A 22,161-nucleotide genomic window follows, 5' to 3' on the forward strand; every position below is an offset into this window, starting at 1 on the left:
AAGGAAACATTTTAGCTATGCTACCAATACATTTTTAATTGTTATGGTATTTTTAAAATGTAACATCTTTTTTTCCAGCTTATTGCATTTTTTTATTAAATAATTTGAGTTTTACTTTAAAAATGGTAAAATCTGAATAAGAAATTATTTAACTTGTGGCTTGTTGGTCTGGGTGTATGATTTTTGCTTTGGGTGCAAAAGGCCCCAGATTCATATCCTGGATAAGCCTGTTTTCTCAGGTTCTTTAAAAGTGCTTAGTTCTATTATCTGATAGTATTTTAAAATACTTACTAATGTATTCCAACAGTTTCACTTCCAATTTTATTAGTGTACATGAAAAAGCATTAACAGTTGGCTCGTTGGTCTAGGGGTATGATTCTTGATTAGGGTGCGAGAGGTCCCGGGTTCAAATCCCGGACGAGTCCATCTTCTCAGGTTCTTTTAAATCCCATGGTTCCGTTATCTGATTGATGTCAAAAGCATCAAGTGAATTTTGCTTTTGAAAATCCATACAAAAATATATACTTATGCATATTTAGTAAACTGTCTTCCGTTTGGTGGTATATTGGGTATACTGTAGATTCCATTTTGTCTAAGTAATCTTGAGTGGCTTCAAAGAAGTCTCATTTTGACAAATTAAAAACTGTCAAAATGAAATTACAGGTTTTTCTCTTACCTTGCTTTTTTCTAAGAAACAATGAGTGGCTTCAAAGAATAGGCTCTTTTTGACAAACAAAAAGGTCAACAATTAATTGCAGGTTTTTGTTTTTTTCTTTCTTCTTGGTCTGTATGCTTAAGTTGCACACAGTATGAGACAAGTCTTAGGTTCCACCTATCAGAAAAGTTCAAACTCTATAGGAACCCCTAAATCTTGGCACTGAACTTTACAAATATGCATACTTGGACAAAAATTTACCTTAAGGAAACATTTTAGCTATGCTACCAATACATTTTTAAATTGTTATGGTATTTTTAAAATGTAACATCGTTTTTCCAGCATATTGCATTTTCTTAATTAAATAATTTGATTTTTACTTTAAAAATGGTAAAATCTGAATAAGAAATTATTTAGCTTGTGGCTTGTTGGTCTGGGTGTATGATTTTTGCTTTGGGTGGAAAAGGCCCCAGGTACATATCCTGGATTAGCCTGTTTTCTCAGGTTCTTTAAAAGTGCTTAGTTCTATTATCTGATAGTATTTTAAAATACTTACTAATGTATTCCAACAGTTTCACTTCCAATTTCATTAGTATACATGAAAAATGCATGAACAGTTGGCTCGTTGGTCTAGGGGTATGATTCTCGCTTAGGGTGCGAGAGGTCCCGGATTCAAATCCCGGACGAGCCCATCTTCTCAGATTCTTTTAAATCCCATGGTTCCATTATCTGATTGATGTCAAAAGCATCAAGTGAATTTTGCTTTTGAAAATCCATAAAAAAATATATACTTATGCATATTTAGTAAACTGTCAACCATTTGGTGGTATATTGGGTATACTGTAGATTCCATTTTGTCTAAGTAATCTTGAGTGGCTTCAAAGAAGTCTCATTTTGACAAATTAAAAACTGTCAAAATGAAATTACAGGTTTTTCTCTTACCTTGCTTTTTTCTAAGAAACAATAAGTGGCTTCAAAGAATAGGCTCTTTTTGACAAACAAAAAGGTCAACAATTAATTGCAGGTTTTTGTTTTTTTCTTTCTTCTTGGTCTGTATGCATAAGTTGCACACAGTATGAGACAAGTCTTAGGTTCCAACTATCAGAAAAGTTCAAACTCTATAGGAACCCCTAAATCTTGGCACTGAACTTTCCAAATATGCATACTTGGACAAAAATTTACCTTAAGGAAACATTTTAGCTATGCTACCAATACATTTTTAAATTGTTATGGTATTTTTAAAATGTAACATCTTTTTTTCCAGCCTATTGCATTTTTTTATTAAATAATTTGAGTTTTACTTTAAAAATGGTAAAATCTGAATAAGAAATTATTTAGCTTGTGGCTTGTTGGTCTGGGTGTATAATTTTTGCTTTGGGTGCAATAGGCCCCAGGTTCATATCCTGGATGAGCCTGTTTTCTTATGTTCTTTAAACGTGCTTAGTTCTATTATCTGATAGTATTTTAAAATACTTACTAATGTATTCCAACAGGTTCACTTCCAATTTCATTAGTATGCATCAAAATGCATGAACAATTGGCTCGTTGGTCTAGGGGTATGATTCTTGCTTAGGGTGCGAGAGGTCCCGGGTTCAAATCCCGAATGAGTCCATCTTCTCAGGTTCTTTTAAATCCCATGGTTCCATTATCTGATTGATGTCAAAAGCATCAAGTGAATTTTGCTTTTGAAAATCCATACAAAAATATATACTTATGCATATTTAGTAAACTGTCTACCGTTTGGTGGTATATTGGGTATACTGTAGATTCCATTTTGTCTAAGTAATCTTGAGTGGCTTCAAAGAAGTCTCATTTTGACAAATTAAAAACTGTCAAAATGAAATTACAGGTTTTTCTCTTACCTTGCTTTTTTCTAAGAAACAATGAGTGGCTTCAAAGAATAGGCTCTTTTTGACAAACAAAAAGGTCAACAATTAATTGCAGTTTTTTGTTTTTTTCTTTCTTCTTGGTCTGTATGCTTAAGTTGCACACAGTATGAGACAAATCTTAGGTTCCACCTATCAGAAAATTTCAAACTCTATAGGAACCCCTAAATCTTGGCACTGAACTTTCCAAATATGCATACTTGGACAAAAATTTACCTTAAGGAAACATTTTAGCTATGCTACCAATACATTTTTAAATTGTTATGGTATTTTTAAAATGTAACATCTTTTTTTCCAGCTTACTGCATTTTTTTATTAAATAATTTGAGTTTTACTTTAAAAATGGTAAAATCTGAATAAGAAATTATTTAACTTGTGGCTTGTTGGTCTGGGTGTATGATTTTTGCTTTGGGTGCAAAAGGCCCCAGATTCATATCCTGGATAAGCCTGTTTTCTCAGGTTCTTTAAAAGTGCTTAGTTCTATTATCTGATAGTATTTTAAAATACTTACTAATGTATTCCAACAGTTTCACTTCCAATTTTATTAGTGTACATGAAAAAGCATTAACAGTTGGTTCGTTGGTCTAGGGGTATGATTCTTGATTAGGGTGCGAGAGGTCCCGGGTTCAAATCCCGGACGAGTCCATCCTCTCAGGTTCTTTTAAATCCCATGGTTCCATTATCTGATTGATGTCAAAAGCATCAAGTGAATTTTGCTTTTGAAAATCCATACAAAAATATATACTTATGCATATTTAGTAAACTGTCTACCGTTTGGTGGTATGTTGGGTATACTGTAGATTCCATTTTGTCTAAGTAAACTTGAGTGGCTTCAAAGAAGTCTCATTTTGACAAATTAAAAACTGTCAAAATGAAATTACAGGTTTTTCTCTTACCTTGCTTTTTTCTAAGAAACAATGAGTGGCTTCAAAGAATAGGCTCTTTTTGACAAACAAAAAGGTCAACAATTAATTGCAGGTTTTTGTTTTTTTCTTTCTTCTTGGTCTGTATGCTTAAGTTGCACACAGTATGAGACAAGTCTTAGGTTCCACCTATCAGAAAAGTTCAAACTCTATAGGAACCCCTAAATCTTGGCACTGAACTTTCCAAATATGCATACTTGGACAAAAATTTACCTTAAGGAAACATTTTAGCTATGCTACCAATACATTTTTAAATTGTTATGGTATTTTTAAAATGTAACATCGTTTTTCCAGCATATTGCATTTTCTTAATTAAATAATTTGATTTTTACTTTAAAAATGGTAAAATCTGAATAAGAAATTATTTAGCTTGTGGCTTGTTGGTCTGGGTGTATGATTTTTGCTTTGGGTGGAAAAGGCCCCAGGTACATATCCTGGATTAGCCTGTTTTCTCAGGTTCTTTAAAAGTGCTTAGTTCTATTATCTGATAGTATTTTAAAATACTTACTAATGTATTCCAACAGTTTCACTTCCAATTTCATTAGTATACATGAAAAATGCATGAACAGTTGGCTCGTTGGTCTAGGGGTATGATTCTCGCTTAGGGTGCGAGAGGTCCCGGATTCAAATCCCGGACGAGCCCATCTTCTCAGATTCTTTTAAATCCCATGGTTCCATTATCTGATTGATGTCAAAAGCATCAAGTGAATTTTGCTTTTGAAAATCCATAAAAAAATATATACTTATGCATATTTAGTAAACTGTCAACCATTTGGTGGTATATTGGGTATACTGTAGATTCCATTTTGTCTAAGTAATCTTGAGTGGCTTCAAAGAAGTCTCATTTTGACAAATTAAAAACTGTCAAAATGAAATTACAGGTTTTTCTCTTACCTTGCTTTTTTCTAAGAAACAATAAGTGGCTTCAAAGAATAGGCTCTTTTTGACAAACAAAAAGGTCAACAATTAATTGCAGGTTTTTGTTTTTTTCTTTCTTCTTGGTCTGTATGCATAAGTTGCACACAGTATGAGACAAGTCTTAGGTTCCAACTATCAGAAAAGTTCAAACTCTATAGGAACCCCTAAATCTTGGCACTGAACTTTCCAAATATGCATACTTGGACAAAAATTTACCTTAAGGAAACATTTTAGCTATGCTACCAATACATTTTTAAATTGTTATGGTATTTTTAAAATGTAACATCTTTTTTTCCAGCCTATTGCATTTTTTTATTAAATAATTTGAGTTTTACTTTAAAAATGGTAAAATCTGAATAAGAAATTATTTAGCTTGTGGCTTGTTGGTCTGGGTGTATAATTTTTGCTTTGGGTGCAATAGGCCCCAGGTTCATATCCTGGATGAGCCTGTTTTCTTATGTTCTTTAAACGTGCTTAGTTCTATTATCTGATAGTATTTTAAAATACTTACTAATGTATTCCAACAGGTTCACTTCCAATTTCATTAGTATGCATCAAAATGCATGAACAGTTGGCTCGTTGGTCTAGGGGTATGATTCTTGCTTAGGGTGTGAGAGGTCCCGGGTTCAAATCCCGAACGAGTCCATCTTCTTAGGTTCTTTTAAATCCCATGGTTCCATTATCTGATTGATGTCAAAAGCATCAAGTGAATTTTGCTTTTGAAAATCCATACAAAAATATATACTTATGCATATTTAGTAAACTGTCTACCGTTTGGTGGTATATTGGGTATACTGTAGATTCCATTTTGTCTAAGTAATCTTGAGTGGCTTCAAAGAAGTCTCATTTTGACAAATTAAAAACTGTCAAAATGAAATTACAGGTTTTTCTCTTACCTTGCTTTTTTCTAAGAAACAATGAGTGGCTTCAAAGAATAGGCTCTTTTTGACAAACAAAAAGGTCAACAATTAATTGCAGGTTTTTGTTTTTTTCTTTCTTCTTGGTCTGTATGCTTAAGTTGCACACAGTATGAGACAAATCTTAGGTTCCACCTATCAGAAAATTTCAAACTCTATAGGAACCCCTAAATCTTGGCACTGAACTTTCCAAATATGCATACTTGGACAAAAATTTACCTTAAGGAAACATTTTAGCTATGCTACCAATACATTTTTAAATTGTTATGGTATTTTTAAAATGTAACATCTTTTTTTCCAGCTTACTGCATTTTTTTATTAAATAATTTGAGTTTTACTTTAAAAATGGTAAAATCTGAATAAGAAATTATTTAACTTGTGGCTTGTTGGTCTGGGTGTATGATTTTTGCTTTGGGTGCAAAAGGCCCCAGATTCATATCCTGGATAAGCCTGTTTTCTCAGGTTCTTTAAAAGTGCTTAGTTCTATTATCTGATAGTATTTTAAAATACTTACTAATGTATTCCAACAGTTTCACTTCCAATTTTATTAGTGTACATGAAAAAGCATTAACAGTTGGTTCGTTGGTCTAGGGGTATGATTCTTGATTAGGGTGCGAGAGGTCCCGGGTTCAAATCCCGGACGAGTCCATCCTCTCAGGTTCTTTTAAATCCCATGGTTCCATTATCTGATTGATGTCAAAAGCATCAAGTGAATTTTGCTTTTGAAAATCCATACAAAAATATATACTTATGCATATTTAGTAAACTGTCTACCGTTTGGTGGTATGTTGGGTATACTGTAGATTCCATTTTGTCTAAGTAAACTTGAGTGGCTTCAAAGAAGTCTCATTTTGACAAATTAAAAACTGTCAAAATGAAATTACAGGTTTTTCTCTTACCTTGCTTTTTTCTAAGAAACAATGAGTGGCTTCAAAGAATAGGCTCTTTTTGACAAACAAAAAGGTCAACAATTAATTGCAGGTTTTTGTTTTTTTCTTTCTTCTTGGTCTGTATGCTTAAGTTGCACACAGTATGAGACAAGTCTTAGGTTCCACCTATCAGAAAAGTTCAAACTCTATAGGAACCCCTAAATCTTGGCACTGAACTTTCCAAATATGCATACTTGGACAAAAATTTACCTTAAGGAAACATTTTAGCTATGCTACCAATACATTTTTAAATTGTTATGGTATTTTTAAAATGTAACATCTTTTTTCCAGCATATTGCATTTTTTTAATTAAATAATTTGAGTTTTACTTTAAAAATGGTAAAATCTGAATAAGAAATTATTTAGCTTGTGGCTTGTTGGTCTGGGTGTATGATTTTTGCTTTGGGTGGAAAAGGCCCCAGGTACATATCCTGGATTAGCCTGTTTTCTCAGGTTCTTTAAAAGTGCTTAGTTCTATTATCTGATAGTATTTTAAAATACTTACTAATGTATTCCAACAGGTTCACTTCCAATTTCATTAGTATACATGAAAAATGCATGAACAGTTGGCTCGTTGGTCTAGGGGTATGATTCTCGCTTAGGGTGCGAGAGGTCCCGGGTTCAAATCCCGGACGAGCCCATCTTCTCAGATTCTTTTAAATCCCATGGTTCCATTATCTGATTGATGTCAAAAGCATCAAGTGAATTTTGCTTTTGAAAATCCATAAAAAAATATATACTTATGCATATTTAGTAAACTGTCAACCATTTGGTGGTATATTGGGTATACTGTAGATTCCATTTTGTCTAAGTAATCTTGAGTGGCTTCAAAGAAGTCTCATTTTGACAAATTAAAAACTGTCAAAATGAAATTGCAGGTTTTTATCTTACCTTGCTTTTTTCTAAGAAACAATGAGTGGCTTAAAAGAATAGGCTCTTTTTGACAAACAAAAAGGTCAACAATTAATTGCAGGTTTTTGTTTTTTTTCTTTCTTCTTGGTCTGTATGCTTAAGTTGCACACAGTAAGAGACAAGTCTTAGGTTCCAACTATCATAAAAGTTCAAACTCTATAGGAACCCCTAAATCTTGGCACTGAACTTTCCAAATATGCATACTTGGACAAAAATTTACCTTAAGGAAACATTTTAGCTATGCTACCAATACATTTTTTAATTGTTATGGTATTTTTAAAATGTAACATCTTTTTTTCCAGCGTATTGCATTTTTTTATTAAATAATTTGAGTTTTACTTTAAAAATGGTAAAATCTGAATAAGAAATTATTTAACTTGTGGTTTGTTGGTTTGGGTGTATGATTTTTGCTTTGGGTGCAAAAGGCCCCAGATTCATATCCTGGATAAGCCTGTTTTCTCAGGTTCTTTAAAAGTGCTTAGTTCTACTATCTGATAGTATTTTAAAATACTTACTAATGTATTCAAACAGTTTCACTTCCAATTTTATTAGTATACATGAAAAAGCATTAGCAGTTGGCTCGTTGGTCTAGGGGTATGATTCTCGCTTAGGATGCGAAAGTTCCCGGGTTCAAATCCCGGACGAGCCCATCTTCTCAGGTTCTTTTAAATCCCATGGTTCCATTATCTTATTGATGTCAAAAGCATCAAGTGAATTTTGCTTTTGCCAATCCATCAAAAAAGTATATACTTATGCATATTTAGTAAACTGTCAACCATTTGGTGGTATATTGGGTATACTGTAGATTCCATTTTGTCTAAGTAACCTTGAGTGGCTTCAAGAAGTCTCATTTTGACAAATAAAAAACTGTCAAAATGAAATTGCAGGTTTTTCTCTTACCTTGCTTTTTTCTAAGAAACAATGAGTGGCTTCAAAGAATAGGCTCTTTTTGACAAACAAAAAGGTCAACAATTAATTGCAGGTTTTTGTTTTTTTTCTTTCTTCTTGGTCTGTATGCTTAAGTTGCACACAGTAAGAGACAAGTCTTAGGTTCCAACTATCATAAAAGTTCAAACTCTATAGGAACCCCTAAATCTTGGCACTGAACTTTCCAAATATGCATACTTGGACAAAAATTTACCTTAAGGAAACATTTTAGCTATGCTACCAATACATTTTTTAATTGTTATGGTATTTTTAAAATGTAACATCTTTTTTTCCAGCGTATTGCATTTTTTTATTAAATAATTTGAGTTTTACTTTAAAAATGGTAAAATCTGAATAAGAAATTATTTAACTTATGGCTTGTTGGTCTGGGTGTATGATTTTTGCTTTGGGTGCAAAAGGCCCCAGATTCATATCCTGGATAAGCCTGTTTTCTCAGGTTCTTTAAAAGTGCTTAGTTCTATTATCTGATAGTATTTTAAAATACTTACTAATGTATTCCAACAGTTTCACTTCCAATTTTATTAGTATACATGAAAAAGCATTAACAGTTGGCTCGTTGGTCTAGGGGTATGATTCTTGCTTAGGGTGCGAGAGGTCCCGGGTTCAAATCCCGGATGAGCCCATCTTCTCAGGTTCTTTTAAATCCCATGGTTCCATTATCTTATTTATGTCAAAAGCATCAAGTGAATTTTGCTTTTGCCAATCCATCAAAAAAGTATATACTTATGCATATTTAGTAAACTGTCAACCATTTGGTGGTATATTGGGTATACTGTAGATTCCATTTTGTCTAAGTAACCTTGGGTGGCTTCAAGAAGTCTCATTTTGATAAATAACAAACTGTCAAAATGAAATTGCAGGTTTTTCTCTTACCTTGATTTTTTCTAAGAAACAATGAGTGGCTTAAAAGAATAGGCTCTTTTTGACAAACAAAAAGGTCAACAATTAATTGCAGGTTTTTGTTTTTTTTCTTTCTTCTTGGTCTGTATGCTTAAGTTGCACACAGTAAGAGACAAGTCTTAGGTTCCAACTATCATAAAAGTTCAAACTCTATAGGAACCCCTAAATCTTGGCACTGAACTTTCCAAATATGCATACTTGGACAAAAATTTACCTTAAGGAAACATTTTAGCTATGCTACCAATACATTTTTAAATTGTTATGGTATTTTTAAAATGTAACTGTTATGCACACCAGTGCCTGCAGGAAAGTACTGGTGTCAGAACTGTTATGCACTCCAGTGTCTGCAGGAATGTACTGGTGTTTGAACTGTTATGCAAAACAAATGGACTCACGGACAAACTGGGGAATATGACATAACGTACACAGAAGGTTGTAGGGTAACAAAATACACACAAAGTGAACAGAGAAGCCCAGAGGCTAAGGAACTGGGTATCTCCCTTGTATTAGAACTGCACAGATGGAAAAAGCAAGATGTTGTGTTTTAATACATAGAGAACCCGAAATGCTGTTGCTAAGGGCAACAGCAAAACCCTAAAGGGTTACCAACGGGTGTGGCAGTAAACTCCTTGGTCAGAGATGGAATGATAGACACAAGGAGAGTCTCCACAATCCTATTTCTCACTTGCAGTGCACAGGTTTTAGCTTACTGCCACTAAACTGACCCCTGACACCTAGCACAGTGAGACAGGATTAGACAGGCAAGTCTTAGAATACAGCCGCAAACTTGCTAAGTTCACAGAGTGGTAACAGAACCCCAGCAAGCTAAACGACTGACTCCAGTCTTACTGCTAGGTCTGGATTGGCAGAGTGTAATACCAAATCCCCAGGCCTATTTGCAGTAAGCAACAAACAAATACAAAGCTACACAGTACTGGCTAACTTTCATGAACTGACTAACCAACAAAGATTCAGCAGCATCTGCTTACCCTGAAAAGAGGCCTTATAAAGCAGGTGCTGTCCACGCCCCACTCAGACCTCACAGACTGTGAGCACAAAAACCAGCACCGGATCCCCTGCCGTGCACAGAGCCTATAACCACTGCACAGCAAAAGACCCGAACCGGAGTATCAGCTGCGCTCAGGTTACTCCACTAGCACTTGTCTCCCGGTTGCCATGACGACGTGGCAGCACAGGGCAGGAGACCCTAACAGTAACATCTTTTTTTCCAGCTTATTGCATTTTTTTATTAAATAATTTGAGTTTTACTTTAAAAATGGTAAAATCTGAATAAGAAATAATTTAACTTGTGGCTTGTTGGTCTGGGTGTATGATTTTTGCTTTGGGTGCAAAAGGCCCCAGATTCATATCCTGGATATGCCTGTTTTCTCAGGTTCTTTAAAAGTGCTTAGTTCTATTATCTGATAGTATTTTAAAATACTTACTAATGTATTCCAACAGTTTCACTTCCAATTTTATTAGTATACATGAAAAAGCATTAACAGTTGGCTCGTTGGTCTAGGGGTATGATTCTCGCTTAGGGTGCGAGAGGTCCCGGGTTCAACTGCCGGACGAACCCATCTTCTCAGGTTCTTTTAAATCCCATGGTTCCATTATCTTATTGATGTCAAAAGCATCAAGTGAATTTTGCTTTTGCCAATCCATCAAAAAAGTATATACTTATGCATATTTAGTAAACTGTCAACCATTTGGTGGTATATTGGGTATACTGTAGATTCCATTTTGTCTAAGTAACCTTCAGTGGCTTCAAGAAGTCTCATTTTGACAAATAAAAAACTGTCAAAATGAAATTGCAGGTTTTTATCTTACCTTGCTTTTTTCTAAGAAACAATGAGTGGCTTAAAAGAATAGGCTCTTTTTGACAAACAAAAAGGTCAACAATTAATTGCAGGTTTTTGTTTTTTTTCTTTCTTCTTGGTCTGTATGCTTAAGTTGCACACAGTAAGAGACAAGTCTTAGGTTCCAACTATCATAAAAGTTCAAACTCTATAGGAACCCCTAAATCTTGGCACTGAACTTTCCAAATATGCATACTTGGACAAAAATTTACCTTAAGGAAACATTTTAGCTATGCTACCAATACATTTTTCAATTGTTATGGTATTTTTAAAATGTAACATCTTTTTTTCCAGCGTATTGCATTTTTTTATTAAATAATTTGAGTTTTACTTTAAAAATGGTAAAATCTGAATAAGAAATTATTTAACTTGTGGCTTGTTGGTTTGGGTGTATGATTTTTGCTTTCGGTGCAAAAGGCCCCAGATTCATATCCTGGATAAGCCTGTTTTCTCAGGTTCTTTAAAAGTGCTTAGTTCTATTATCTGATAGTATTTTAAAATACTTACTAATGTATTCCAACAGTTTCACTTCCAATTTTATTAGTATACATGAAAAAGCATTAGCAGTTGGCTCGTTCGTCTAGGGGTATGATTCTCGCTTAGGGTGCGAAAGTTCCCGGGTTCAAATCCCGGACGAGCCAACCTTCTCAGGTTCTTTTAAATCCCATGGTTCCATTATCTTATTGATGTCAAAAGCATCAAGTGAATTTTGCTTTTGCCAATCCATCAAAAAAGTATATACTTATGCATATTTAGTAAACTGTCAACTATTTGGTGGTATATTGGGTATACTGTAGATTCCATTTTGTCTAAGTAACCTTGAGTGGCTTCAAGAAGTCTCATTTTGACAAATAAAAAACTGTCAAAATGAAATTGCAGGTTTTTCTCTTACCTTGCTTTTTTCTAAGAAACAATGAGTGGCTTCAAAGAATAGGCTCTTTTTGACAAACAAAAAGGTCAACAATTAATTGCAGGTTTTTGTTTTTTCTTTCTTCTTGGTCTGTATGCTTAAGTTGCACACAGTATGAGACAAGTCTTAGGTTCCAACTATCAGAAAAGTTCAAACTCTATAGGAACCCCTAAATCTTGGCACTGAACTTTCCAAATATGCATACTTGGACAAAAATTTACCTTAAGGAAACATTTTAGCTATGCTACCAATACATTTTTAAATTGTTATGGTATTTTTAAAATGTAACATCTTTTTTCCAGCTTTTTGCATTTTTTTATTAAATAATTTGAGTTTTACTTTAAAAATGGTAAAATCTGAATAAGAAATTATTTAGCTTGTGGCTTGTTGGTCTGGGTGTATGATTTTTGCTTTGAGTGGAAATGGCACCAGGTTCATATCCTGGATTAGCCTGTTTTCTCAGGTTCTTTAAAAGTGCTTAGTTCTATTATCTGATAGTATTTTAAAATACTTACTAATGTATTGAAACAGTTTCACTTCCAATTTTATTAGTATACATGAAAAAGCATTAGCAGTTGGCTCATTGGTCTAGGGGTATGATTCTCGCTTAGGGTGTGAGAGGTCCTGGGTTCAAATCCCGGACGAGTCCATCTTCTCAGGTTTTTTTAAATCCCATGGTTCCATTATCTGATTGATGTCAAAAGCATCAAGTGAATTTTGCTTTTGAAAATCCATAAAAAAATATATACTTATGCATATTTAGTAAACTGTCAACCATTTGGTGGTATTTTGGGTATACTGTAGATTCCATTTTGTCTAAGTAATCTTGAGTGGCTTCAAAGAAGTCTCATTTTGACAAATTAAAAACTGTCAAAATGAAATTACAGGTTTTTATCTTACCTTGCTTTTTTCTAAGAAACAATGAGTGGCTTCAAAGAATAGGCTCTTTTTGACAAACAAAAAGGTCAACAATTAATTGCAGGTTTTTGTTTTTTTCTTTCTTCTTGGTCTGTATGCTTAAGTTGCACACAGTATGAGACAAGTCTTAGGTTCCACCTATCAGAAAAGTTCAAACTCTATAGGAACCCCTAAATCTTGGCACTGAACTTTACAAATACGCATACTTGGACAAAAATTTACCTTATGGAAACATTTTAGCTATGCTACCAATACATTTTTAAATTGTTATGGTATTTTTAAAATGTAACATCTTTTTTTCCAGCTTATTGCATTTTTTTATTAAATAATTTGAGTTTTACTTTAAAAATGGTAAAATCTGAATAAGAAATTATTTAGCTTGTGGCTTGTTGGTCTGGGTGTATGATTTTTGCTTTGGGTGCAAAAGGCCCCAGATTCATATCCTGGATAAGCCTGTTTTCTCAGGTTCTTTAAAAGTGCTTAGTTCTATTATCTGATAGTTTTTTAAAATACTTACTAATGTATTCCAACAGTTTCACTTCCAATTTCATTAGTATACATGAAAAATGCATGAACAGTTGGCACGTTGGTCTAGGGGTATGATTCTCGCTTAGGGTGCGAAAGGTCCCGGGTTCAAATCCCGGGCGAGCCCATCTTCTCAGATTGTTTTAAATCCCATGGTTCCATTATCTGATTGATGTCAAAAGCATGAAGTGAATTTTGCTTTTGAAAATCCATAAAAAAATATATACTTATGCATATTTAGTAAACTGTCAACCATTTGCCCATCTTCTCAGGTTCTTTTAAATCCCATGGTTCCATTATCTTATTGATGTCAAAAGCATCAAGTGAATTTTGCTTTTGCTAATCCATCAAAAAAGTATATACTTATGCATATTTAGTAAACTGTCAACCATTTGGTGGTATATTGGGTATACTGTAGATTTCATTTTGTCTAAGTAACCTTCAGTGGCTTCAAGAAGTCTCATTCTGACAAATAAAAAACTGTCAAAATGAAATTGCAGGTTTTTATCTTACCTTGCTTTTTTCTAAGAAACAATGAGTGGCTTAAAAGAATAGGCTCTTTTTGACAAACAAAAAGGTCAACAATTAATTGCAGGTTTTTTTTTTTTCTTTCTTCTTGGTCTGTATGCTTAAGTTGCACACAGTAAGAGACAAGTCTTAGGTTCCAACTATCATAAAAGTTCAAACTCTATAGGAACCCCTAAATCTTGGCACTGAACTTTCCAAATATGCATACTTGGACAAAAATTTACCTTAAGGAAACATTTTAGCTATGCTACCAATACATTTTTTAATTGTTATGGTATTTTTAAAATGTAACATCTTTTTTCCAGCTTTTTGCATTTTTTTATTAAATAATTTGAGTTTTACTTTAAAAATGGTAAAATCTGAATAAGAAATTATTTAGCTTGTGGCTTGTTGGTCTGGGTGTATGATTTTTGCTTTGAGTGGAAATGGCACCAGGTTCATATCCTGGATTAGCCTGTTTTCTCAGGTTCTTTAAAAGTGCTTAGTTCTATTATCTGATAGTATTTTAAAATACTTACTAATGTATTGAAACAGTTTCACTTCCAATTTTATTAGTATACATGAAAAAGCATTAGCAGTTGGCTCATTGGTCTAGGGGTATGATTCTCGCTTAGGGTGTGAGAGGTCCTGGGTTCAAATCCCGGACGAGTCCATCTTCTCAGGTTTTTTTAAATCCCATGGTTCCATTATCTGATTGATGTCAAAAGCATCAAGTGAATTTTGCTTTTGAAAATCCATAAAAAAATATATACTTATGCATATTTAGTAAACTGTCAACCATTTGGTGGTATTTTGGGTATACTGTAGATTCCATTTTGTCTAAGTAATCTTGAGTGGCTTCAAAGAAGTCTCATTTTGACAAATTAAAAACTGTCAAAATGAAATTACAGGTTTTTATCTTACCTTGCTTTTTTCTAAGAAACAATGAGTGGCTTCAAAGAATAGGCTCTTTTTGACAAACAAAAAGGTCAACAATTAATTGCAGGTTTTTGTTTTTTTCTTTCTTCTTGGTCTGTATGCTTAAGTTGCACACAGTATGAGACAAGTCTTAGGTTCCACCTATCAGAAAAGTTCAAACTCTATAGGAACCCCTAAATCTTGGCACTGAACTTTACAAATATGCATACTTGGACAAAAATTTACCTTATGGAAACATTTTAGCTATGCTACCAATACATTTTTAAATTGTTATGGTATTTTTAAAATGTAACATCTTTTTTTCCAGCTTATTGCATTTTTTATTAAATAATTTGAGTTTTACTTTAAAAATGGTAAAATCTGAATAAGAAATTATTTAGCTTGTGGCTTGTTGGTCTGGGTGTATGATTTTTGCTTTGGGTGCAAAAGGCCCCAGATTCATATCCTGGATAAGCCTGTTTTCTCAGGTTCTTTAAAAGTGCTTAGTTCTATTATCTGATAGTTTTTTAAAATACTTACTAATGTATTCCAACAGTTTCACTTCCAATTTCATTAGTATACATGAAAAATGCATGAACAGTTGGCACGTTGGTCTAGGGGTATGATTCTCGCTTAGGGTGCGAAAGGTCCCGGGTTCAAATCCCGGACGAGCCCATCTTCTCAGATTGTTTTAAATCCCATGGTTCCATTATCTGATTGATGTCAAAAGCATCAAGTGAATTTTGCTTTTGAAAATCCATAAAAAAATATATACTTATGCATATTTAGTAAACTGTCAACCATTTGCCCATCTTCTCAGGTTCTTTTAAATCCCATGGTTCCATTATCTTATTGATGTCAAAAGCATCAAGTGAATTTTGCTTTTGCTAATCCATCAAAAAAGTATATACTTATGCATATTTAGTAAACTGTCAACCATTTGGTGGTATATTGGGTATACTGTAGATTTCATTTTGTCTAAGTAACCTTCAGTGGCTTCAAGAAGTCTCATTCTGACAAATAAAAAACTGTCAAAATGAAATTGCAGGTTTTTATCTTACCTTGCTTTTTTCTAAGAAACAATGAGTGGCTTAAAAGAATAGGCTCTTTTTGACAAACAAAAAGGTCAACAATTAATTGCAGGTTTTTTTTTTTTCTTTCTTCTTGGTCTGTATGCTTAAGTTGCACACAGTAAGAGACAAGTCTTAGGTTCCAACTATCATAAAAGTTCAAACTCTATAGGAACCCCTAAATCTTGGCACTGAACTTTCCAAATATGCATACTTGGACAAAAATTTACCTTAAGGAAACATTTTAGCTATGCTACCAATACATTTTTTAATTGTTATGGTATTTTTAAAATGTAACATCTTTTTTTCCAGCGTATTGCATTTTTTTATTAAATAATTTGAGTTTTACTTTAAAAATGGTAAAATCTGAATAAGAAATTATTTAACTTGTGGCTTGTTGGTCTGGGTGTATGATTTTTGCTTTGGGTGCAAAAGGCCCCAGATTCATATCCTGGATAAGCCTGTTTTCTCAGGTTCTTTAAAAGTGCTTAGTTCTATTATCTGATAGTATTTTAAAATACTTACTAATGTATTCATACAGTTTCACTTCCAATTTCATTAGTATACATGAAAAATGCATGAACAGTTGGCACGTTGGTCTAGGGGTATGATTCTCCCTTAGGGTGTGAGAGGTCCCGGTTTCAAATCCTGGACGAGCCTATCTTCTCAGTTTATTTTAAATCCCATGGTTCCATTAACTGATTGATGTCAAAAGCATCAAGTGAATTTTGCTTTTGAAAATCCATAAAAAAAATATATACTTATGCATATTTAGTAAACTGTCTACCATTTGGTGGTATATTGGGTATACTGTAGATTCCATTTTGTCTAAGTAATCTTGAGTGGCTTCAAAGAAGTCTCATTTTGACAAATTAAAAACTTTCAAAATGAAATTATAGGTTTTTCTCTTACCTTGCTTTTTTCTAAAAAACAATGAGTGGCTTCAAAGAATAGGCTCTTTTTGACAAACAAAAAGGTCAACAATTAATTGCAGGTTTTTGTTTTTTTTCTTTCTTCTTGGTCTGTATGCTTAAGTTGCACACAGTAAGAGACAAGTCTTAGGTTCCAACTATCAGAAAAGTTCAAACTCTATAGGAACCCCTAAATCTTGGCACTGAACTTTACAAATATGCATACTTGGACAAAAATTTACCTTATGGAAACATTTTAGCTATGCTACCAATACATTTTTAAATTGTTATGGTATTTTTAAAATGTAACATCTTTTTTTCCAGCTTATTGCATTTTTTATTAAATAATTTGAGTTTTACTTTAAAAATGGTAAAATCTGAATAAGAAATTATTTAGCTTGTGGCTTGTTGGTCTGGGTGTATGATTTTTGCTTTGGGTGCAAAAGGCCCCAGATTCATATCCTGGATAAGCCTGTTTTCTCAGGTTCTTTAAAAGTGCTTAGTTCTATTATCTGATAGTTTTTTAAAATACTTACTAATGTATTCCAACAGTTTCACTTCCAATTTCATTAGTATACATGAAAAATGCATGAACAGTTGGCACGTTGGTCTAGGGGTATGATTCTCGCTTAGGGTGCGAAAGGTCCCGGGTTCAAATCCCGGACGAGCCCATCTTCTCAGATTGTTTTAAATCCCATGGTTCCATTATCTGATTGATGTCAAAAGCATCAAGTGAATTTTGCTTTTGAAAATCCATAAAAAAATATATACTTATGCATATTTAGTAAACTGTCAACCATTTGCCCATCTTCTCAGGTTCTTTTAAATCCCATGGTTCCATTATCTTATTGATGTCAAAAGCATCAAGTGAATTTTGCTTTTGCTAATCCATCAAAAAAGTATATACTTATGCATATTTAGTAAACTGTCAACCATTTGGTGGTATATTGGGTATACTGTAGATTTCATTTTGTCTAAGTAACCTTCAGTGGCTTCAAGAAGTCTCATTCTGACAAATAAAAAACTGTCAAAATGAAATTGCAGGTTTTTATCTTACCTTGCTTTTTTCTAAGAAACAATGAGTGGCTTAAAAGAATAGGCTCTTTTTGACAAACAAAAAGGTCAACAATTAATTGCAGGTTTTTTTTTTTTTTCTTTCTTCTTGGTCTGTATGCTTAAGTTGCACACAGTAAGAGACAAGTCTTAGGTTCCAACTATCATAAAAGTTCAAACTCTATAGGAACCCCTAAATCTTGGCACTGAACTTTCCAAATATGCATACTTGGACAAAAATTTACCTTAAGGAAACATTTTAGCTATGCTACCAATACATTTTTTAATTGTTATGGTATTTTTAAAATGTAACATCTTTTTTTCCAGCGTATTGCATTTTTTTATTAAATAATTTGAGTTTTACTTTAAAAATGGTAAAATCTGAATAAGAAATTATTTAACTTGTGGCTTGTTGGTCTGGGTGTATGATTTTTGCTTTGGGTGCAAAAGGCCCCAGATTCATATCCTGGATAAGCCTGTTTTCTCAGGTTCTTTAAAAGTGCTTAGTTCTATTATCTGATAGTATTTTAAAATACTTACTAATGTATTCATACAGTTTCACTTCCAATTTCATTAGTATACATGAAAAATGCATGAACAGTTGGCACGTTGGTCTAGGGGTATGATTCTCCCATAGGGTGTGAGAGGTCCCGGTTTCAAATCCTGGACGAGCCTATCTTCTCAGTTTATTTTAAATCCCATGGTTCCATTAACTGATTGATGTCAAAAGCATCAAGTGAATTTTGCTTTTGAAAATCCATAAAAAAAATATATACTTATGCATATTTAGTAAACTGTCTACCATTTGGTGGTATATTGGGTATACTGTAGATTCCATTTTGTCTAAGTAATCTTGAGTGGCTTCAAAGAAGTCTCATTTTGACAAATTAAAAACTTTCAAAATGAAATTATAGGTTTTTCTCTTACCTTGCTTTTTTCTAAAAAACAATGAGTGGCTTCAAAGAATAGGCTCTTTTTGACAAACAAAAAGGTCAACAATTAATTGCAGGTTTTTGTTTTTTTTCTTTCTTCTTGGTCTGTATGCTTAAGTTGCACACAGTAAGAGACAAGTCTTAGGTTCCAACTATCAGAAAAGTTCAAACTCTATAGGAACCCCTAAATCTTGGCACTGAACTTTCCAAATATGCATACTTGGACAAAAATTTACCTTAAGGAAACATTTTAGCTATGCTACCAATACATTTTTAAATTGTTATGGTATTTTTAAAATGTAACATCTTTTTTTCCAGCTTATTGCATTTTTTTATTAAATAATTTGAGTTTTACTTTAAAAATGGTAAAATCTGAATAAGAAATTATTTAACTTGTGGCTTGTTGGTCTGGGTGTATGATTTTTGCTTTGGGTGCAAAAGGCCCCAGATTCATATCCTGGATATGCCTGTTTTCTCAGGTTCTTTAAAAGTGCTTAGTTCTATTATCTGATAGTATTTTAAAATACTTACTAATGTATTCCAACAGTTTCACTTCCAATTTTATTAGTATACATGAAAAAGCATTAACAGTTGGCTCATTGGTCTAGCGGTATGATTCTCGCTTAGGGTGTGAGAGGTCCCGGGTTCAACTCCCGGACGAGCCCATCTTCTCAGGTCCTTTTAAATCCCATGGTTCCATTATCTTATTAATGTCAAAAGCATCAAGTGAAGTTTGCTTTTGCCAATCCATCAAAAAAGTATATACTTATGCATATTTAGTAAACTGTCAACCATTAGGTGGTATATTGGGTATACTGTAGATTCCATTTTGTCTAAGTAACCTTCAGTGGCTTCAAGAAGTCTCATTTTGACAAATAAAAAACTGTCAAAATGAAATTGCAGGTTTTTATCTTACCTTGCTTTTTTCTAAGAAACAATGAGTGGCTTAAAAGAATAGGCTCTTTTTGACAAACAAAAAGGTCAACAATTAATTGCAGGTTTTTGTTTTTTTTCTTTCTTCTTGGTCTGTATGCTTAAATTGCACACAGTAAGAGACAAGTCTTAGGTTCCAACTATCATAAAAGTTCAAACTCTATAGGAACCCCTAAATCTTGGCACTGAACTTTCCAAATATGCATACTTGGACAAAAATTTACCTTAAGGAAACATTTTAGCTATGCTACCAATACATTTTTTAATTGTTATGGTATTTTTAAAATGTAACATCTTTTTTCCAGCTTATTGCATTTTTTTATTAAATAATTTGAGTTTTACTTTAAAAATGGTAAAATATGAATAAGAAATTATTTAACTTGTGGCTTGTTGGTCTGGGTGTATGATTTTTGCTTTGGGTGCAAAAGGCCCCAGATTCATATCCTGGATATGCCTGTTTTCTCAGGTTCTTTAAAAGTGCTTAGTTCTATTATCTGATAGTATTTTAAAATACTTACTAATGTATTCCAACAGTTTCACTTCCAATTTTATTAGTATACATGAAAAAGCATTAGCAGTTGGCTCGTTGGTCTAGGGGTATGATTCTCGCTTAGGGTGCGAAAGTTTCCGGGTTCAAATCCCAGACGAGCCCATCTTCTCAGGTTCTTTTAAATCCCATGGTTCCATTATCTTATTGATGTCAAAAGCATCAAGTGAATTTTGCTTTTGCCAATCCATCAAAAAAGTATATACTTATGCATATTTAGTAAACTGTCAACCATTTGGTGGTATATTGGGTATACTGTAGATTCCATTTTGTCTAAGTAACCTTGAGTGGCTTCAAGAAGTCTCATTTTGACAAATAAAAAACTGTCAAAATGAAATTGCAGGTTTTTCTCTTACCTTGCTTTTTTCTAAGAAGCAATGAGTGGCTTAAAAGAATAGGCTCTTTTTGACAAACAAAAAGGTCAACAATTAATTGCAGGTTTTTGTTTTTTTCTTTCTTCTTGGTCTGTATGCTAAAGTTGCACACAGTATGAGACAAGTCTTAGGTTCCAACTATCAGAAAAGATCAAACTCTACAGGAACCCCTAAATCTTGGCACTGAACTTTCCAAATATGCATACTTGGAAAAAAAATTTACCTTAAGGAAACATTTTAGCTATGCTACCAATACATTTTTAAATTGTTATGGTATTTTTAAAATGTAACATCTTTTTTTCCAGCTTATTGCATTTTTTTATTAAATAATTTGAGTTTTACTTTAAAAATGGTAAAATCTGAATAAGAAATTATTTAGCTTGTGGCTTGTTGGTCTGGGTGTATGATTTTTGCTTTGAGTGGAAAAGGCACCAGGTTCATATCCTGGATTAGCCTGTTTTCTCAGGTTCTTTAAAAGTGCTTAGTTCTATTATCTGATAGTATTTTAAAATACTTACTAATGTATTGAAACAGTTTCACTTCCAATTTTATTAGTATACATGAAATAGCATTAGCAGTTGGCTCATTGGTCTAGGGGTATGATTCTCGCCTAGGGTGCGAAAGGTCCCGGGTTCAAATCCCGGACGAGCCCATCTTCTCAGGTTCTTTAAAATCCCATGGTTCCATTATCTTATTGATGTCAAAAGCATCAAGTGAATTTTGCTTTTGCCAATCCATCAAAAAAGTATATACTTATGCATATTTAGTAAACTGTCAACCATTTGGTGGTATATTGGGTATACTGTAGATTTCATTTTGTCTAAGTAATCTTGAGTGGCTTCAAAGAAGTCTCATTTTGACAAATTAAAAACTTTCAAAATGAAATTACAGGTTTTTCTCTTACCTTGCTTTTTTCTAAAAAACAATGAGTGGCTTCAAAGAATAGGCTCTTTTTTTTTTTTTTTCCAATAAATGTTTATTGATTAAAGGTAAGAACATATTATAGCGAGTAATAGAAGACAGCATTTACAATTCAATTAACAGTAAGTCCATTTGATACCAGCAATGACTGTTTACGAACTTAACACGGCCTGCTGTTGGGGAGCACCCTAGCTAGAACCTTGTCTGAAATTCAAGGTCGCTTCCGGCCATTCTAGGTGCTAGCTGTCTCAATAAAACATTTCCAAATTTTAAAACATTTCAAGAAAACAAAAACAAAAGAGTATAGGGTGGAAAGGAAGAAGAGAAAAATGAAAAAAGGGGAGGGGTTAGAGAATCGGAGAAGAGGGGGGAAAAAAGGGGGAGGGAGGGTCACAGCGAATCTTCCGTGTCTGGTCCGGTCGGGGGTCTGAGGTGTATGTTTCTAGCTTCAGTCGTTCCCAAGAGGACAGCGGGGGAGCTCGGGTAGGGGATCAAGGTAAATGGTCTAGGTCATTACAGCAATGTCGAGTAAGCTTGTGAGGCCTTAAATTCGAGCCAAGGGGACCAAGTTGTCGTAAACCTATGGTTCGTCTCCGGTGTCACCCGCAATTCCTCCATAGTCATATACCAATCTACTCTGGCGACCCACTCCCTCACGGTAGGAGGATTAGTCGATCGCCAATGAACCGGAATGACCGCTTTGGCTGCGCTATTAAGAAACTTCAATAACGATTTTTTTATATGTTGACAGGGGCCATGAAGTACAGTTGAGGAGCCAAAAAGCAGGCTCCGAAG

At 33.6% G+C, this 22,161-nt stretch overlaps 12 non-coding genes across 12 annotated transcripts; all 12 read left to right on the top strand.

Annotated features, from left to right (window-relative positions):
• The first annotated feature begins 353 nt into the window (after positions 1–353).
• On the top strand, positions 354–425 carry TRNAP-AGG (transfer RNA proline (anticodon AGG)). The gene has a single exon. It is a non-coding gene; the product is annotated as a tRNA-Pro (tRNA).
• An 849-nt stretch (positions 426–1,274) lies between these two features.
• Positions 1,275–1,346, top strand: TRNAP-AGG (transfer RNA proline (anticodon AGG)). Its single transcript has one exon. It is a non-coding gene; the product is annotated as a tRNA-Pro (tRNA).
• Positions 1,347–2,194: 848 nt separating this feature from the next.
• On the top strand, positions 2,195–2,266 carry TRNAP-AGG (transfer RNA proline (anticodon AGG)). Its single transcript has one exon. It is a non-coding gene; the product is annotated as a tRNA-Pro (tRNA).
• A 1,769-nt stretch (positions 2,267–4,035) lies between these two features.
• Positions 4,036–4,107, top strand: TRNAP-AGG (transfer RNA proline (anticodon AGG)). The gene has a single exon. It is a non-coding gene; the product is annotated as a tRNA-Pro (tRNA).
• Positions 4,108–6,796: 2,689 nt separating this feature from the next.
• Positions 6,797–6,868, top strand: TRNAP-AGG (transfer RNA proline (anticodon AGG)). The gene has a single exon. It is a non-coding gene; the product is annotated as a tRNA-Pro (tRNA).
• An 849-nt stretch (positions 6,869–7,717) lies between these two features.
• Positions 7,718–7,789, top strand: TRNAP-AGG (transfer RNA proline (anticodon AGG)). The gene has a single exon. It is a non-coding gene; the product is annotated as a tRNA-Pro (tRNA).
• Positions 7,790–8,638: 849 nt separating this feature from the next.
• Positions 8,639–8,710, top strand: TRNAP-AGG (transfer RNA proline (anticodon AGG)). Its single transcript has one exon. It is a non-coding gene; the product is annotated as a tRNA-Pro (tRNA).
• Positions 8,711–11,416: 2,706 nt separating this feature from the next.
• TRNAP-AGG (transfer RNA proline (anticodon AGG)) lies at positions 11,417–11,488 on the top strand. Its single transcript has one exon. It is a non-coding gene; the product is annotated as a tRNA-Pro (tRNA).
• A 3,740-nt stretch (positions 11,489–15,228) lies between these two features.
• Positions 15,229–15,300, top strand: TRNAP-AGG (transfer RNA proline (anticodon AGG)). The gene has a single exon. It is a non-coding gene; the product is annotated as a tRNA-Pro (tRNA).
• Positions 15,301–17,205: 1,905 nt separating this feature from the next.
• TRNAP-AGG (transfer RNA proline (anticodon AGG)) lies at positions 17,206–17,277 on the top strand. Its single transcript has one exon. It is a non-coding gene; the product is annotated as a tRNA-Pro (tRNA).
• Positions 17,278–19,184: 1,907 nt separating this feature from the next.
• TRNAP-AGG (transfer RNA proline (anticodon AGG)) lies at positions 19,185–19,256 on the top strand. Its single transcript has one exon. It is a non-coding gene; the product is annotated as a tRNA-Pro (tRNA).
• A 1,769-nt stretch (positions 19,257–21,025) lies between these two features.
• Positions 21,026–21,097, top strand: TRNAP-AGG (transfer RNA proline (anticodon AGG)). Its single transcript has one exon. It is a non-coding gene; the product is annotated as a tRNA-Pro (tRNA).
• Positions 21,098–22,161: the final 1,064 nt, after the last annotated feature.

The sequence above is a fragment of the Pseudophryne corroboree genome, chromosome 3, assembly GCF_028390025.1.
Source record: "Pseudophryne corroboree isolate aPseCor3 chromosome 3, aPseCor3.hap2, whole genome shotgun sequence".
Lineage (NCBI taxonomy): Eukaryota > Metazoa > Chordata > Amphibia > Anura > Myobatrachidae > Pseudophryne > Pseudophryne corroboree.